At 41.3% G+C, this 15,164-nt stretch overlaps 1 long non-coding RNA gene across 3 annotated transcripts; it reads left to right on the top strand.

Annotated features, from left to right (window-relative positions):
* The first annotated feature begins 1,501 nt into the window (after positions 1 to 1,501).
* On the top strand, positions 1,502 to 14,873 carry LOC144458345 (uncharacterized). 3 transcript variants are annotated; one of them, XR_013487842.1, is made up of 5 exons: positions 1,502 to 1,667; positions 1,888 to 2,117; positions 2,198 to 2,325; positions 2,415 to 5,237; positions 14,746 to 14,873. It is a non-coding gene; the product is annotated as an uncharacterized LOC144458345 (long non-coding RNA). The 3 variants fall into 3 exon arrangements; XR_013487844.1 differs by lacking the exon at positions 14,746 to 14,873 and having other exon boundaries at positions 2,415 to 4,667; positions 5,119 to 9,445; XR_013487841.1 differs by lacking the exon at positions 14,746 to 14,873 and having other exon boundaries at positions 2,415 to 9,445.
* The last annotated feature ends 291 nt before the right edge of the window (positions 14,874 to 15,164 follow it).

The following is a 15,164-nucleotide window of genomic DNA, read 5'->3' as shown; positions in this document are numbered from 1 at the left end:
GGGCTTTGACGGTGTGCAGAAGGTGTTTGTAGTCAATGCAGCACTGAACAGGGAGCCAGTTTTGTTGGATGAGGGTTAATGACTTTGGTGGGAAGGCCAGAGAAAACTGTGTTACAGTAGTCAGTACAGGATGTAACAAGTGCGTAAACCAAGACTTCAGTGCATTGCCCACATACTGCCCACATTGTGATACAAAGCTTGTTGAAAATCTCCAAAGTATACCTTTAAATATCACAGCTGGGATTTGATAATTTTAGCTCATTCTTTTGTTATTTTGAATGAGTACAAATCCCATTTCCTTTGCAACATTTTTGGTGTTCAGTTTATATAACACACCTTTGCATTTTTGTGATATATGACATTTGTTTTAAACATCTTACAGTATTCAGTTATAAGGAGTGCAGACTTAAAGAAAAATGACTTGAGCTGTTGTTTAGACTTTTGTCTGGTGCTTTAAGACAGCACAGCTTCAATGTGACCTCCCTGATCTCGATCTTACACCCACATCAAAGACATTCTTTTTTGAGTAATTCCACAGAGAGAGCTAAGGAGCCTGTGAATCCACATGTATATGTGTCTGTGTGTGAGCACTGGGAATGTTACATAATAATACAATATATTGTGGCATTTACATTATAAAGCATTTTTTGAGTAGGGGATCTCTTATTTCCTGCAATTCCCACGAGTTTTCCCTGCAGTGCCTGGCTGATTGTGGCTTTGGTTTGAAAACTGTTTATTTTGCTGTGAGGCCGACCACATTGTTATGAGATTAAGTGTCCAGAGCAGATTCTTCTAAGTAACACCACAAATCTGTGTGATAAAATCTCACCACGACTGCAGATGTGTTCGAGCAGACCCCTTTAAAAGCTGCAGTGCTTGATCTTTTGCCTGGAGGCAGGAGGTGTATTATAAATCCTGCCCTTTTTCTCAGGAGCTGGTTGAAATCCCGCGGAACACCTGTTACTCATGTCGATGACACTGCATCTGGCCTTGGGCTGAGGTAGATACTATAGATTACCACAGGTGTTGAAAAGGCAGATGTTCATGGAATTTTTCACCATAATATTCTCAATGTTCCTCAGCATAGAAAAGTCTCCTGGATAAATTAACACTACTGGAGGGTTATGCTATGGTAATATGGAGCTATATTTGTGTCTTTATTACATGCGAGAAAATAAATGATATGAGAGAAAAAAAAATATTTGAGAGAAAAAGTTTTCACACTGATAGCAAAAAATAATAATATTTGAGACTAAAAAAAGTTTTGAGAGAAAGTATTTTGTCATAGAATATAAAAAAAATAATAATTTGAGATTTAAAAAAAGATTTCCAAGAAAAAAACTCTCTCAAAAAACTTTTTTTTACTCTCAAATATTATTTTTTTGCTATCAGTGTGAAAACATTTTCTCTCAAAAAAAATTGTTTCTCTCAAAACATTTTTCTTCTCTCTCTCAAAACCTAAGTCTTTGCTGTCGTGTCAGGATTTTGCTCACTGTGAAAATAATGTCATGGGCGGGGCCACGTTCCTATTGGCCAGTCTCAATCGAATTGACAGCTAGGTGAGGATCGTCTTGGGAGTTGAATTCAACTGAATCATTCATCCACCATGGTGGATTCACCGGCATAGATGTGCTGCGTTATTTGGGAGTGGAGACTCCAATGTTTGGGTAAGATGGTGACACATACAATTGATTGGTAGCTAGCTGAGCAAGTTGGTTATCAAAATCATTCCTATAATGAATCCCTTTTCTCACCTAATGTTATTTTACCGCGATTGTGTTATTAACTGTACTAACCAGCTAGTGTTTACTTTACATCTAGCTAGGTTATCCCATTAACGTTACTTTACTACGGTGCTTTTTTCTTCCAACATTCCATGTGTGGCAGGGTGAGCAATGCTACACCTCCGCCCTTAACTGGCATCAGCTGGGCCTAATTTCCAACTGTCGGAGCCTAATTGCGCAGTGGTGGCACCTGCGTTATTTGGTCTTCCCCTCACGGGCGCGCTCACTTCTACCTGGCGTTTACCTGGCGAGGGCTGTGTGTGTCGTGCTCCGGTTGGCGTGCTTTGTGTGTGTCGTGCTCCGGTTTCTGTACCCAAACTTGGGACTCATAAGGTAGGCATGGGTGCTGCAATGTTTGTGTACTGTTAAAGCATATTATGGTGTCACAGCTGCCGTGACTCTTCGCTTTACAGCGGCGTTGGCCGTTCCTGTTGTGTGCAGCTTCGGAGGGGACTTTGAAAAGCCTGGTGTCTGCTCTTCCTCACTGCGAGACGGTGACTGGGTTTGAGCTGTGCGCTGAGCTTAAGCTCCCTTTGCTCCGGTAAGCTCGCTCTGTTTTTTTTATTTCTACTTCTGCTAGTTGTGTTAACTTTATGTTAACAGGTTGTCCTGCTCTCTGTCCTGCTGTAGCTGAGGCCACAGCTTGTGGCTTCTTCTCCTCCTCTGCGCACTGTGTGGGGCTGCACTCCGTAGCCTGGTGACGTGGGCCATCAGCTGGGCATCCTGAAGGACGGCTATCCACGGCCTCCAGCCCCGGTGCGGCCGCTCCGTTTTCCACTGCTTTTCTGCCGGTTTTTCACAGACTAATTAAAGCACACTGTAACGCGGCTGTGCATTCATGCGGCTTTGGACCTTTGTGTTATATGTGGAAGTCCGTCTCCTGTCCCCATATTTACCAGTGTACGAATCTGTGTGACCTTCTGTTGTTAAGAGTAATCTACAGGTTTGAGTGTATTCCCTGGGGTGCAATTCCACTGGTGGTGTTGTCGGTTCATTTCCCTCTCCTCTCCATTTGGCCACACATGCATAACGTTAATGTATGCATATCCGCTCCCAAATAACGCAGCGCATCTATGCCGGTGAATCCATCATGGTGGATGAATGATTCAGCTGAATTCGACTCCCAAGACGATCCTCACCTAGCTGTCAATTCGATTGAGACTAGCCAATAGGAACGTGGCCCTGCCCATGACATTATTTTCACAGTGAGAGCAAAATCCTGACACGAGAGCAAAGACTTAGGTTTTGAGAGAGAGAAGAAAAATGTTTTGAGAGAAACTTTTTTTTTTTGAGAGAGAGAAAATGTTTTCACACTGATAGCAAAAAATATTATATTATTTTATTAAACATAAAATTATTTTTTTTATATATTCTATGACAAAATACTTTCTCTCAAAACTTTTTTTAGTCTCAAATATTATTATTTTTTGCTATCAGTGTGAAAACTTTTTTTCATGCAACAACATTTTAAACACTGAATATTTTCTACCCAAATGCCTATTCACAGCACCAGGATCAGCTAGTGTTGTGCTAGGTATAAGTTATATGTGTAAAACTCTATATACTGTGTAACAATATGATAAACAACATGTATCATTCCATAAGTTGTAGATTCACAAAGTATGCAAATACAATATTTCCTCATCCAAAACTCAGAGGGCTCAGCAGAGACACAGTGGATTTGTTGTTGATTAAAATAATAGACTATGCAGAAATTTAACTTTAATAAGGATCAGAAAGTTTCTGTGATCCAACCAAACTTTTTCCACATTTGCTTCAGAGAAGATGATTTTTCAAAGGCCTTTCTGAGGTTAAATAAATCAGATATAATCAAAATCAGTGACATGGATTTAATTTTCAGGAATTGTTCATGCTTTGATGTTTTAGTGCATAACATAAACATAGTAAATCTTTAAAAAATAAAAGTCAATATTGAAAAATAAATCAAAAACATGAAATATTTCTATAAATATAAATATGTAATCAAATTAAATTACAATAAAAAATATGGGGAAAAGAATACCATAAAAAACAAAGTTTGTATAAGTGGTAGTTTTGGCAGAAATTGTCTAAGGAATCAGGAGAGGTTTGCAGCACAAAGCATAAAAAGAATATGCATCCCAAAGATGTGCATTAATGTAACGCATATAGATGTGAAGATGTTAAAGTGGAACAACGCCCATTTTTACAATTCATACATATCATTCCTATGGTCTAAGGCAGTCCAAAAGCATCAATAAACATGAGCAACTTTTCCCCAAATCCAAAAACTAGGGTGCTAAAGCACAAATTTGTGATGTCAAAAAATGTAAATTCTGTAGCTGCTACTTGGGTTGTGTTCGGAAATACTCATTCCGAGCGCTGGAGTGCACTCTGGCACAAAGTGCACCATTTGTAAATTCAGAACGCTGTTTGAATCTAGTGTTCGGTTATCCAGAACACCATTCTCTCGGAGTTGCCAGGCATCTGGGCACTCTGTCTAGGGAGGTGAAGCAGCGAGGGCCAGTTGGAGTAAATGTGTGATTACATTATCAGTTCATGATCTAACATAGAAATAGAATGCTTTGTTTCTTTGAACAACTGCGCTCTCATTTGAGTGTGAGAATGAGATTGGATTCACGAGCGCCCCATAGATAGTGAATTGGAAAGATGTTATAGAAGACAATGAGAGCACCTAGGAAAATGTTCTGAGTGTGTGGATATACCACATCCTGTGGTGGATGTGATGGTGACAGCCCCTACAGCCTCCTCATAAATGCGGATGTGTTTATAGAAGGATATATGAACCTATCAGGATTGAGACTTCTGGTTAATGTTTTCTCCGTGTTTACTCTTGGTAGGGACTGACAGTCAACAGACAGAAGCAGCAATGGAACAAACAAGGTAATGGTTGGGCCACATAAGGTTGATACAGTGGCGTCTTACTGCTTTCCTCCATCATTGTTGCTATGACTTGTTTGTGTTATTGTGGTGGCTACAAGCTTGTCCTTGAAGTGAAGAAGAGGCCACTGTGAGGATAATGAAAACACAAACACACAATGAACAGTTCAGTACAAAATGATTTACATCAGTCAAAGAGGAATTTACAGAAATTGCTCTGTGCTTATAATGTTTTGCATTTATTGCAATGTGCATACACTTTAGTTTGTTTAAAAACACTGGACCCACAGGAATTTTCTGACCCTCAATATGGCTTTACCTACCAAGAGAGGTTAGGAACCTTTGGCAGCCCTGCCACTATAATTGAACATGCACAAATACATGGAAACCATTGCTTTTCTCATCTGTTTTTTTTACTGAAACTCACCTCCATTACATGGTTATCATTCTCTAGGCAGAACACTAGCCCAGAGGGACCACAGCCTCGTATCATACCACCATATCACATTATGTTGAGACACTTGAGGTTGTGACCCCGATGTCAGTATGCTCTGTCTTCAAGTGTCATAAAAGGTGAGCAAAAGATCCTTAACTCTTTGAAGTTGTAATAAATGTCTGCACAGAGTGAGACTGTGAGAGAGAAAGAGAGAGCGCGCGCACGAGAGAAACGCAACATTGATTTACAATTGTGGTGACCTCCTCCCAGGCTACCTTTGCATCATCAGCCCGTGGAGGTCTGCTCGCAGTTCCGTATATTCGGACACTGCAAGCTTGGACCTCCCAGACCAAAACATCAGTTTCCTCCTGGGAGAAGTTTGGCCGTCTGACGCTGCTGCTCTCTTCTGCCATGGCAAATTGAGTAAACTCTCATTACACCTTCGCACGGCGCATTTAAGGGCGAGGAGAGGGGCTCATTTGATTGGTGTGATGTGTGTAAAACCCACTCCACACCTTCTCTCCTTCCTCTTTCCGACTTGCGCTGGTAGGAGGGACGATGGTGGGATAGAGGAGTAGCTACGCCAGGGTGTGCCAAACTTACAAAATCCGCCTGGCCACACCCAGTTGGTGAAGCACAGGTGCGCTGCACCTCCGCCTCGCCCGGTCTGCGAAACTAGAGCCCACTATGTTTGAATGAGAAGTGGAGCTGCATATCATCTGCATATAAATGATATGCAATGTTATACTATATCTGTTTATTATTTATCCCAATGGCAGCAAATATAGAAAGAATAAGAGAATCTTATTCAAACTCACCAAAAGAGATGGACAAAATCCCGTCAGAGAGATATGAAGCAAACCAGTCCAATGCTTTGCCTGATATACCAACGCAATTGCGGAACCTGTTAATGAGAATTTGATGGTCTATTTGCCGAAAGCAGAACTGAGGTCCAGAAGTACTAACACAGAACAGTCACCTCCATGAGAGGACATTAAAATATCTTTTCTGTCACAGGCTAGATGCTTTTCAAATGATAATTTGCAGGAAAGTTTGAGTTTATTGCCCCAATTATTTTACATGACTGTCAGCAAATGTCATTTAGTCTGTATCCTGGGAAACAAAGAGAATTATTATGGCAATAAACCTCGAACAACAACCAAAAAACGTAATGAGTTTGATTCAAGTAAAAATAACCAGCTGCTCTTTCCTACCAAGACAGCTCAGATGGTGCATGGAAGGTGAATTTGATAGACCTCATGCTATCTGACTGTTTATTTCTCTCTGATTTGTTCTAGTCATTATCTGGTTGTTTTCACTGCATTTTTCAAAGCAAAGTCTAACAGAGGAGGTCTGTCTCAGTGCAGGGCCTGTGTTATGTTGATTAGTACTGTAGATGAGGTTTCATGACCTTTTGCTTGTTTTACATTGTCACAGAATCACTGTGCAATTCTCATTCTGCCAGAGATACACAACCAATTTATTATTCATTCCATTCAATCAGTCAGCATTTCTGTGTTGTCTTAAAGTGATACACATCCTTGCTGCTGGCATGACTTAAAAGCATTAATAATACAATAAAAATTGCAACCAGAGTCTGTGACAGATTATTCCTCCTGTTTTCTGTGACTTTTTGTTTTGGGCCCTGAACAGGCTACACCACAGCTTTCCAATTAAAGGTCAAAGAGTCAGCGATTTTGGAGAGAGGTCGCAAATATTTGAACTCAGCACCCAAACAAATACACCTCTCGTGTCAGGCCTTTCAGAAGCTTGGTTTTTATTGCCCCCTCTGCTCCCACTGCCTTTATCTTTGTACATCCATCGACATTCCCTCTGTCCTGTGCACCAGCATGAACGAGTAGTGTTGTGTGGCTTGAGCTAAGCCACTTTGTTTCCCATTCACAGAGCCTGGGCTGTGTATTACCACCAAATTTCTTTGACAGACACACAGAACAGACAGCTAGTGGATTGTTTGGGATATGTTCACTTAACTTACAAAAAGCAGTCCTCAGACCCAGACAAGCTCATCAGTCGTTAATTCCTACCCCATTATTGTCTTACCTAAACAACAGAATAGGTTTTATATGATCGTTAACGGTCACAGTTCTAAACATGTGGTTAACATTGTGAAACAGGCACAGTTGCACCAAAACTATTTCATTTGGTTTAGGAAACGAAAATATTTGGATGGGTTTAGAAAAAACATGGTCTGGGTTAAAATACATATGTTTGTTATTAACATATGATACAAAACTGTTGCTTTGAGGAACTGTCTTTTTTTCACCATTCTTGCATCCATGACTTTACCCAGGAGACTGTGGTTTGACCTTGTCTGTTAGATGAATGAGTTCCTTTGGAGACCCAAAGCAGTCATTTGTCCAAACATAAGACTCAAAGTGGTCAGGTCTGGTTTCATCAGCCTCAAACATAACTTTATAAACAATCACAATGTGAGCAGCAGTTTTGGGCAGCATTATATTAATAACATTGCTTTTCCCAGAAATGAAAAGTGTAACAAATTACTAATAAAATTTCAGTAATAATGTTAGTTACCCCAAAACAAATAACTTATCATAACCTTACTTCTGTTGTCACCCCTATGTCAAAGGGAAGGGTTGTCTAACAGCAAGGTAAAGAGGTGAAAATATTCTCAATATAGGGTCCATCCCAAGTCTCTTAAATTACTGCTAGTTATCTTACTTAGCTGACTTTGCTAGCTGTTTAGCCCCTCCCACCTAGGAAAAAATATGAGGCGCTAGCGCTAGGAGCGATGAGCGAGCATTGTCAGTTTAAGAGACATGAGACGTCCTTTCCACTGAAGCGTCACGTGAAGCGATGTCCATTCATGATGACAGCGGCACCGCTGGATCTGCTCTGTAAAGCAGCCAGTGTCTGGCGTTACTATGGGTACATCCCAAGTCTCATTATATTTGCTGACCAAAACAGCCCCCACCCCCCGCCGTCATTACTCTGGTCACACACTTTTGCATGTATTACCATTGTTATTGAGTCATTTGTCAAAGTTTGTGCAATTACAGAACAGTGTGTAGCCCTGCTATTCCACTGTCACTGTGATGAGCACTATCATTCAATTAACTCACCATCATTCAACATAGTCAGCGATTCATTGCAAAGAATGCATGTAACAGGTACTTACTCTTGTACTGTTTCTCCACCATCTCATTCAAATGAGCCAGATGTAGGGGGCGGGTATTTACACGTCATGGCATTCAGCTGAAAAACCCTTCCGGATAGGAAGCTCTTGACCATCCTAGCTCGTAGCTGCTTAAAGCTTGCCGCTAGCTCCTCGCTGCACAAATAAGAGACTTGGGATGGCCTAGAAGATGGCGGACCTCGAACAACTTCCGGTTCAAGCGAGGAGCTAGCAGTAGCACTATAAAAATAAGAGACTTGGGACGGACCCCTATCCACAGAGACTGATATTGATTTGTTTTGGTAGTTGACTGCCATCTCCTGTATGTAATACACTGACTATGGATGAGTCCCACTTCAAAAAATCCAAACTATCCCTTTTAAGGTGAGAAACATAATCTTAAAATCGACACAGTATTTAACAGGAAGCCAGTGAAGTTGCTGAAAGACAGGAGTGATATAATTCATGGAGGAAGTTCTAGTAATGATATGAGAACTGAATTCTGGACCAACTGAAGTTTATGGAGACCCCCAAAGTTAACAATGTTTCCAAAGTTGGGATGGCATAACTAGCGGTAATCACTCAATGCGCTGCCAGCTAGCTCCCACCAGACCCAGGTGATGTGCAGTGTGCAGCAAACTGAGAAGTTAAATTAACCTATAGACTGACGTCCCATGCATAACAGGTGAGAAATATTCTCAGCAGTTAACCGATTAATGTTTAACTCCCCAGCAGTGGGTGTAATGGATCAAATGCTGCCATAGCACTTACTGACAGCAAATTCGTGTTACCGGACCAGATTACTGGAACTCTATGTTTGAACAACTGCTCTGAGTCTCCAAAGGAACTCATTCGTCTAACTGACCATAAGCAAGCCACAGTCTCTTGGGCAAAATGTTAAGTATATGCTTTCTGTGCTTTAGATGTCAACGGATTTATTTGTTTTTACATTTGAGACATGCAGTGGTTTTCCATATGGGAGGGTAAGCAAAAGGTCAGCACATGAGAGTCAATGCATAGTGTGCATGTCATCAGTGCATTTATCCTCCCATTGAGGTGCTTTCAATGCGTAATGGGAGCAATTCTAAATTTTAACATATTGAGGAAAACATCATCCCATATGTCGTTGAAACTAACCACCATCCGCCGTGAGTGAAAAGAAAATGTCTCATTAGGTACAAAAAGAATAAATAAGAATGTGAAAACAAGTTCAGTCTCGGACTGGAAAAATACACATTGGGTTAAGAAGGGAAAAAAATGGATGGGGAAGCCGAAGCCAGTGTGTGTCAGCATCCTCCCAACATGAACCACACATGACATAAGGAGAGAAGTCGAGATACAGTCACGTGTTTTGTGTCTTCATCAGGACTCTCTTCTCCATTATTTACAACTGTATCATCTGTCATCATGTATCATCATTCTATCAAGCTGAATACTGTATTGCGTGGCAGTGTCAGACATGTTACTTGAAAAATACAATCAATTACTCAAAAACTAATAGACTATGCATCACTAAGGTCAGCTCTGTCAAATGTGCCTTTAACAAGTCGAAAGCCTCCTTGTTAACAAGTCAGATCTCTGTTATTTTGTGGTTTAAAGTCTGTGTTATGCTCACGTTGTGAATGAATTTGAAGTTATGTTTGAGGTTGATGAGGCCAGACCGGATTACTGGGACTCTATGTTTGGCCAAAAGACTGCCCTGGGTCTCCAAAGGAATCTCTTTGACTCATAGACCATCACATGTGCAGCAAGCCACGGTCTGCTGTTAAGTGTGTGTTTTCTGTGCTTTAGATGTCAGCGTAGTTGTTTTCCTTTACATTTGAGAAGGGCTGTGTTTTTCCATATGGGAGGGTGAGCAAAAGGTCAGCACATAAAAGTCAATGCATATAGCGTGCCCATGACCAGTGTGTATGTCCTCCCATCGAGGTGCTTTTCATATTTAACGTGTGGAATGCTAAATGTTATCTGTGGTTTATCTAAATTTGAGATAAACCACATTTCATATGACGTTGAAACTAACCAGCGTCCCCCATGAGCTGAAAGAAAATGTTGCATCAGGTACAAAAAGAATAAATACCAATGTGAGAAAAATTTTGTCAAGGATTTTTTTCTCCTTTTGTCCACACACGACTCAGATGTATGATTTGACAAGCTGCTTTCAAGTTAATGGTGTATGTGTGGAGGTAAATAATGCTTCTAATGCTTAAATTTGAAATTAAATTTAAAATGAACCTCCTGCTCCATCATCACCTATATATATCATCATTTTCACATTTTCACAATGCCACAAAGATCTTCTTGTTTTCATCGGTAAATAAATGCATGTGAGTTTTAAGCATAAAATGACAGAATATATTATGATGAAATCAAGCAAGGCGTTTGACAGCTACTAAGCAACACCTCATGAGGTCACAAACTCTGACCAGTCTTTAAACAACTGCATGTTTATGTGGGGTAAAATGTAAATTGTTGTTATTACTATTATTATTATTATTATTATTATTATTATTATTATTTTATTCTTATTATTTGTAAATATAGACTTGGTCTGAATTTGATGCCTGCAATCTGCTCTGAAAAAGTTGGAACAGCCTCACATTTACCACTGTGTTACATCACCTTTAATTTTAACAACAGTCAGGAAGTGTTTGTGAACTGAGGACACTAATTGTTTAAGTTTTGAAAGTGAAATTCTTTCTGATTCTTGCTTGATATATGACTTAAGGGTCTCCATTGTCGTATTTTGTGCTTCATAATGCGCCACACATTTTTATAATGGCAGACAGATCTGGAGATACTGGACTGAGAGGACTGCATCTGCACTTTTTTACTGTGAAGTCACACTTCTTACAGGTGCAGACTGTGTCTCATTGTCTTGTTGGAATAAGCAGGGATGTACCTGAAATAGACATCATCTGGATGGCAGCATATGTTGCTCCAAAACCTGTATGTGCCTTTCAGCATTCATGGTGCCTTCACAGATGTGAAGTTACCCATGATGCCATGGGCACTAACACACCCCCATACCATCACAGACGCTGGCTTTTATATTTGAGCTGGTAAAATTCTGGATGGTCCTTCTTCCTCTTCAGCCTGGAGGATATGATGTCTATGATTTCCAAAAACTATCTGAAGCGTGGACTCATCAGACCACAGCACACCTCTCCATTTTGTGTCTGTCCATCTCATATGAGCTCAGGCTAAGAGAAGTCAGCGATGTCTCTGGATGGCTTTCCAGAGAAAATTGCTTTCATTTTGCATGGAAGAGTCTTAACTTGCATTTGTAGATGCAGCAACACCTGACAATGGTTTTCCAAAGTGTTCCTGAGCCCCTTTTGGTTCTTAAAGCCCCTACAAGGAACTTTCATTTTGAGTTGATTTTGGCGACCCTGTGGACAAAAGTGGTAGTGTTTTGCCGGAATGAAGCCTACATTTCCCATGAACTCTAGAGTGTATTGTCGTAAAGACGCTTACCTGGCTCGCGCATGTGTTTGTTTTGGGGATGAATGAAACAACAAGACGGGAAAACTTTGCCCCCGCTCCTATCGGGGATCCCAGCTCACCTCTGCCGCGCCCCAGCTCCAACTCTCTGGCATAAGCGCCACTGCCGCCAGGGTAAACGCAGCGGTTGGCTGGTAAGGCTGAAGGCCTGTTTGGCAAGCACTTCCACGGCTTCTTGGAGTACGGAGTGGTGCCTCGCCTCTTTATTTCTCAGCACTCGCTGGACCCTGTCAACGCCTGGCTGGTACCTGTCGTCGGCCCGGATGAGGTGTTCCAGCCCCGCGGCCCCTGCTCTCCTCGTCCCCACTGGTGTGGGGTGAATCTGCGCAACCTGCGGCCTCTGTGTGTGGCTCCCTGGACAGCTAACGCCGTGGACCGGCTCCTGCCAGGATTGGGCTGGTAAATGCTAGATCGCTAGCGAACAAAACGTTTATCCTGAAGGATTTCCTGACTTCCCGAGGATTGGGTTTTCTCTGTGTGACTGAGACGTGGCTGACTGTTGGTGAGTCCAGCGCTTTCACAGAACTTTTACCCAATGATTGCTGCTATTTTAACTCCCCGCAGACATCGGGTCAAGGAGGAGGAATAGCGACTATTTATAAGAGTCACTAAATGTAAGCAGCTAGGTAAGATGACGTGTGCTGTCTGAGTGCCGTAAATCGCTTTGTCCTGGAAGCGACCTGGGGCGGACCCGGACACAGTTTCCTAAAGGTATGGATATACACTATATAGAAATAGCTTATCTTCACACCGATGGTCTCATTTGCCGTTGTAGGTCACACACAGACATCAGCAGAAACTAGAGACTTTTGCATATCCAGTTAAAAGTTCCTTGTAGCGGCTTTAATGCAGTGCACCCTGAGGGGTCAAAGGTCACGGGCATTCAGGATTGGTTTTCAGCCCTGTCCTTTGAGTTTAGAAATATCTCTGAATTCTCTGAATCTTTTGATGATATTATGGATTGTAGAAGATGAAATTGCTACATTACTTTGAATTGTGCATTAAAATGTTCTTCCACTGCTGGACTATTTGCCCACACAGTTTTGCACAGAGTGGTGAACCTTGTGCCATGCTTGTTTGTGAACGACTGAATCCTTTGCGGATGCCCCTTTTGTACCGAGTAGAGATTATCACCTGTTACCAAATGATCTGTTTACCTGTGGAATGTTCTTTACAGGTGTTCTTTGGGCATCCCACAACCTTCCCAGTCTTTTGTCTCCCCTGTCCCAACCTTTTTGGAACATGTTGCAGAAATTAAATTCAGAATGACTGTATATTTACAAAAAACAATAAAGTTATCAATTTGAGTATTAAATGTCTTGTCTTTGTACTTTATCTAATGGATTATAGGTTAGAAAGGATTTTGCATTCAGTTTTTATTTATGTTTTACACAGTGTTTTAACTTTTTTGGAATCAAGGTTGTAAATTACGAATGATTTTAGCTTTAGATCTTAGCTCTTTGAGTCTTCATTAGTAGTCATCAGCTCCTCTGCTGAGAATACAGTATTGTTATTTGTTGCTAGTTACAGTGTCAATAGCAACTTCACTATTAACATGTAACAGACATCAATATCAATAAGGTTATGTTGAGCTTTTATTGAGTATTTTCATTTTAGGAGATCAATAAAATCAGATAAGAAGATACTTTATCAGCGTATCCTCATACAACAGTTAGTATATCCTGTGAATTAACATCCCATGAATGGGGTTATACACCCATCAGCCAAAACATTAAAACCACTGACAGGTGAAGTGAATAACTTTGATTATTTTGTTCCAGTGCATTGTTCTGCTGGGAAACCTTTGGTTCTGGCATTCATGTGGATACCACCCGACATGCTCCACCCACTCAAATCAGCACTGACAGAAATGTCTATTTAGGAGCTTAATGTATATAGAAAATACTTCTAAAAAACCTAAATTGATAAGAAAGACTGTTTTTCCCCTTTTAACATAGGAGGCATAGTGACAGAAAATTTAGGTCTATACTTTACTCTACAAAACTTTTCTACATTATATCTGATGACCTGATTGACCTGATGTCAATTGACTGCTGTGTTAAGTATGGCATCTACTCATCAAAGAAGTAATTGACCTATGGCTAAGCCACACACCCCTCCACTCACTCGGACAAAATATCAACATTCAGTGACTGGCGCTATGGCAGGTGTCACAGTACGAGGCATTTCGCAGGAGGCAGTTGATGATTTTTGGGCCTTTTTACCATCTGTGGTGAGCATGGATTTTTGGCTTTTATTTTATGAACATTTCTGGAGTCTACTTCCTGTGTGGGTTGTGTGCTGCTGTGTTTACCTGTCTCCAGAGGCTTCTCCCCTCCCTGCACTGAGGCTGAGTGTGCACACCTGAGAGTCATCTGCAATCAACGAGCTTTAAGACTGCCACCGACTCTAGGAGGCCGTTTACATGTACACGGTGATTTTGATAAACGGAGACATCTTCCTTCGTTTGTGCCCTTCGTTTACACGCAAACGGAGATTTCTCCTCTGAAAACGAGTCTTTCTAAAAACTCCGGCCAGAGTGGAGATTTTGGAAAACTCCGGTTGCGCGTTTGCATGTAAACTGAGATAAACAGAGATAAACGGAGTTATAGGCAGCTGACGTCACAGTATGCGCCGGAACTTGCGCCTGTGTAAAAAGTGCGACCTATGTTGCTATGGTGACAATGGATACATGGAAGGCTTGAGCTTCTCATTACACTGCCACCTACAGGTTTGGCATGCTCTTGTGTATATATACACGGGTAAGTGTAAACGAAGATCTTTTTGAAAACGGAGACGGTGAAATGTCCGTTTATGAAAATAGCCGGCAACGTGTAAACGGCCTCTAGCCTCAGTGCCAGAGTATTTGCGACTGCACGCAGTGGTATCTCGGCTCCTCTATTCCTCCAGTGATTTGAGTAATCTTGCAAGTTTGATTGTGTTTTTTGCTCGTCGAGTGTTTAACCCTCGTTCTCCTACCTTTTTTCCAGTGTCTCCCTCCGTGCCTCACAGCAGCCCACAGCCCAGCACTCTCACCTGGTTATCCCACTCTGCACCTGGGCTCCGGATCTCCTTTGTTCTCTGCATCATTCTGGCTCAATAAAACTGTTAAACCCTTTTCCCTCAGTCTGTCTGCATTTTGGGTCCATAACCTCGCTGTCACCACACCATCTTTACCAAGAGTGTCTCTCCGTTAGTTTGGTGCTACAGTATTTACACTGAATTATTCAGCATAATGTTTGCCAACCTTTATTATCTCTGCGATTACAGATAAGTTAACCCATGAGCCCTAGGCCTTTTTGGGGTATTTTTTACTGCCTTTACTTTTAAGCTCATATCACAGTCATTATAAAGGCTACATACACATGCTATATCTTGTTTTTTTGTTTTTTCAGGACAATCTGGGCTA

The sequence above is a fragment of the Epinephelus lanceolatus genome, chromosome 1 (genome assembly GCF_041903045.1).
Source record: "Epinephelus lanceolatus isolate andai-2023 chromosome 1, ASM4190304v1, whole genome shotgun sequence".
In the NCBI taxonomy this organism is placed as follows: Eukaryota; Metazoa; Chordata; class Actinopteri; order Perciformes; family Serranidae; genus Epinephelus; species Epinephelus lanceolatus.
The sequence above is the reverse complement of the archived record's forward strand: the minus strand, read 5'-3'. Positions and strand labels throughout refer to the sequence as shown.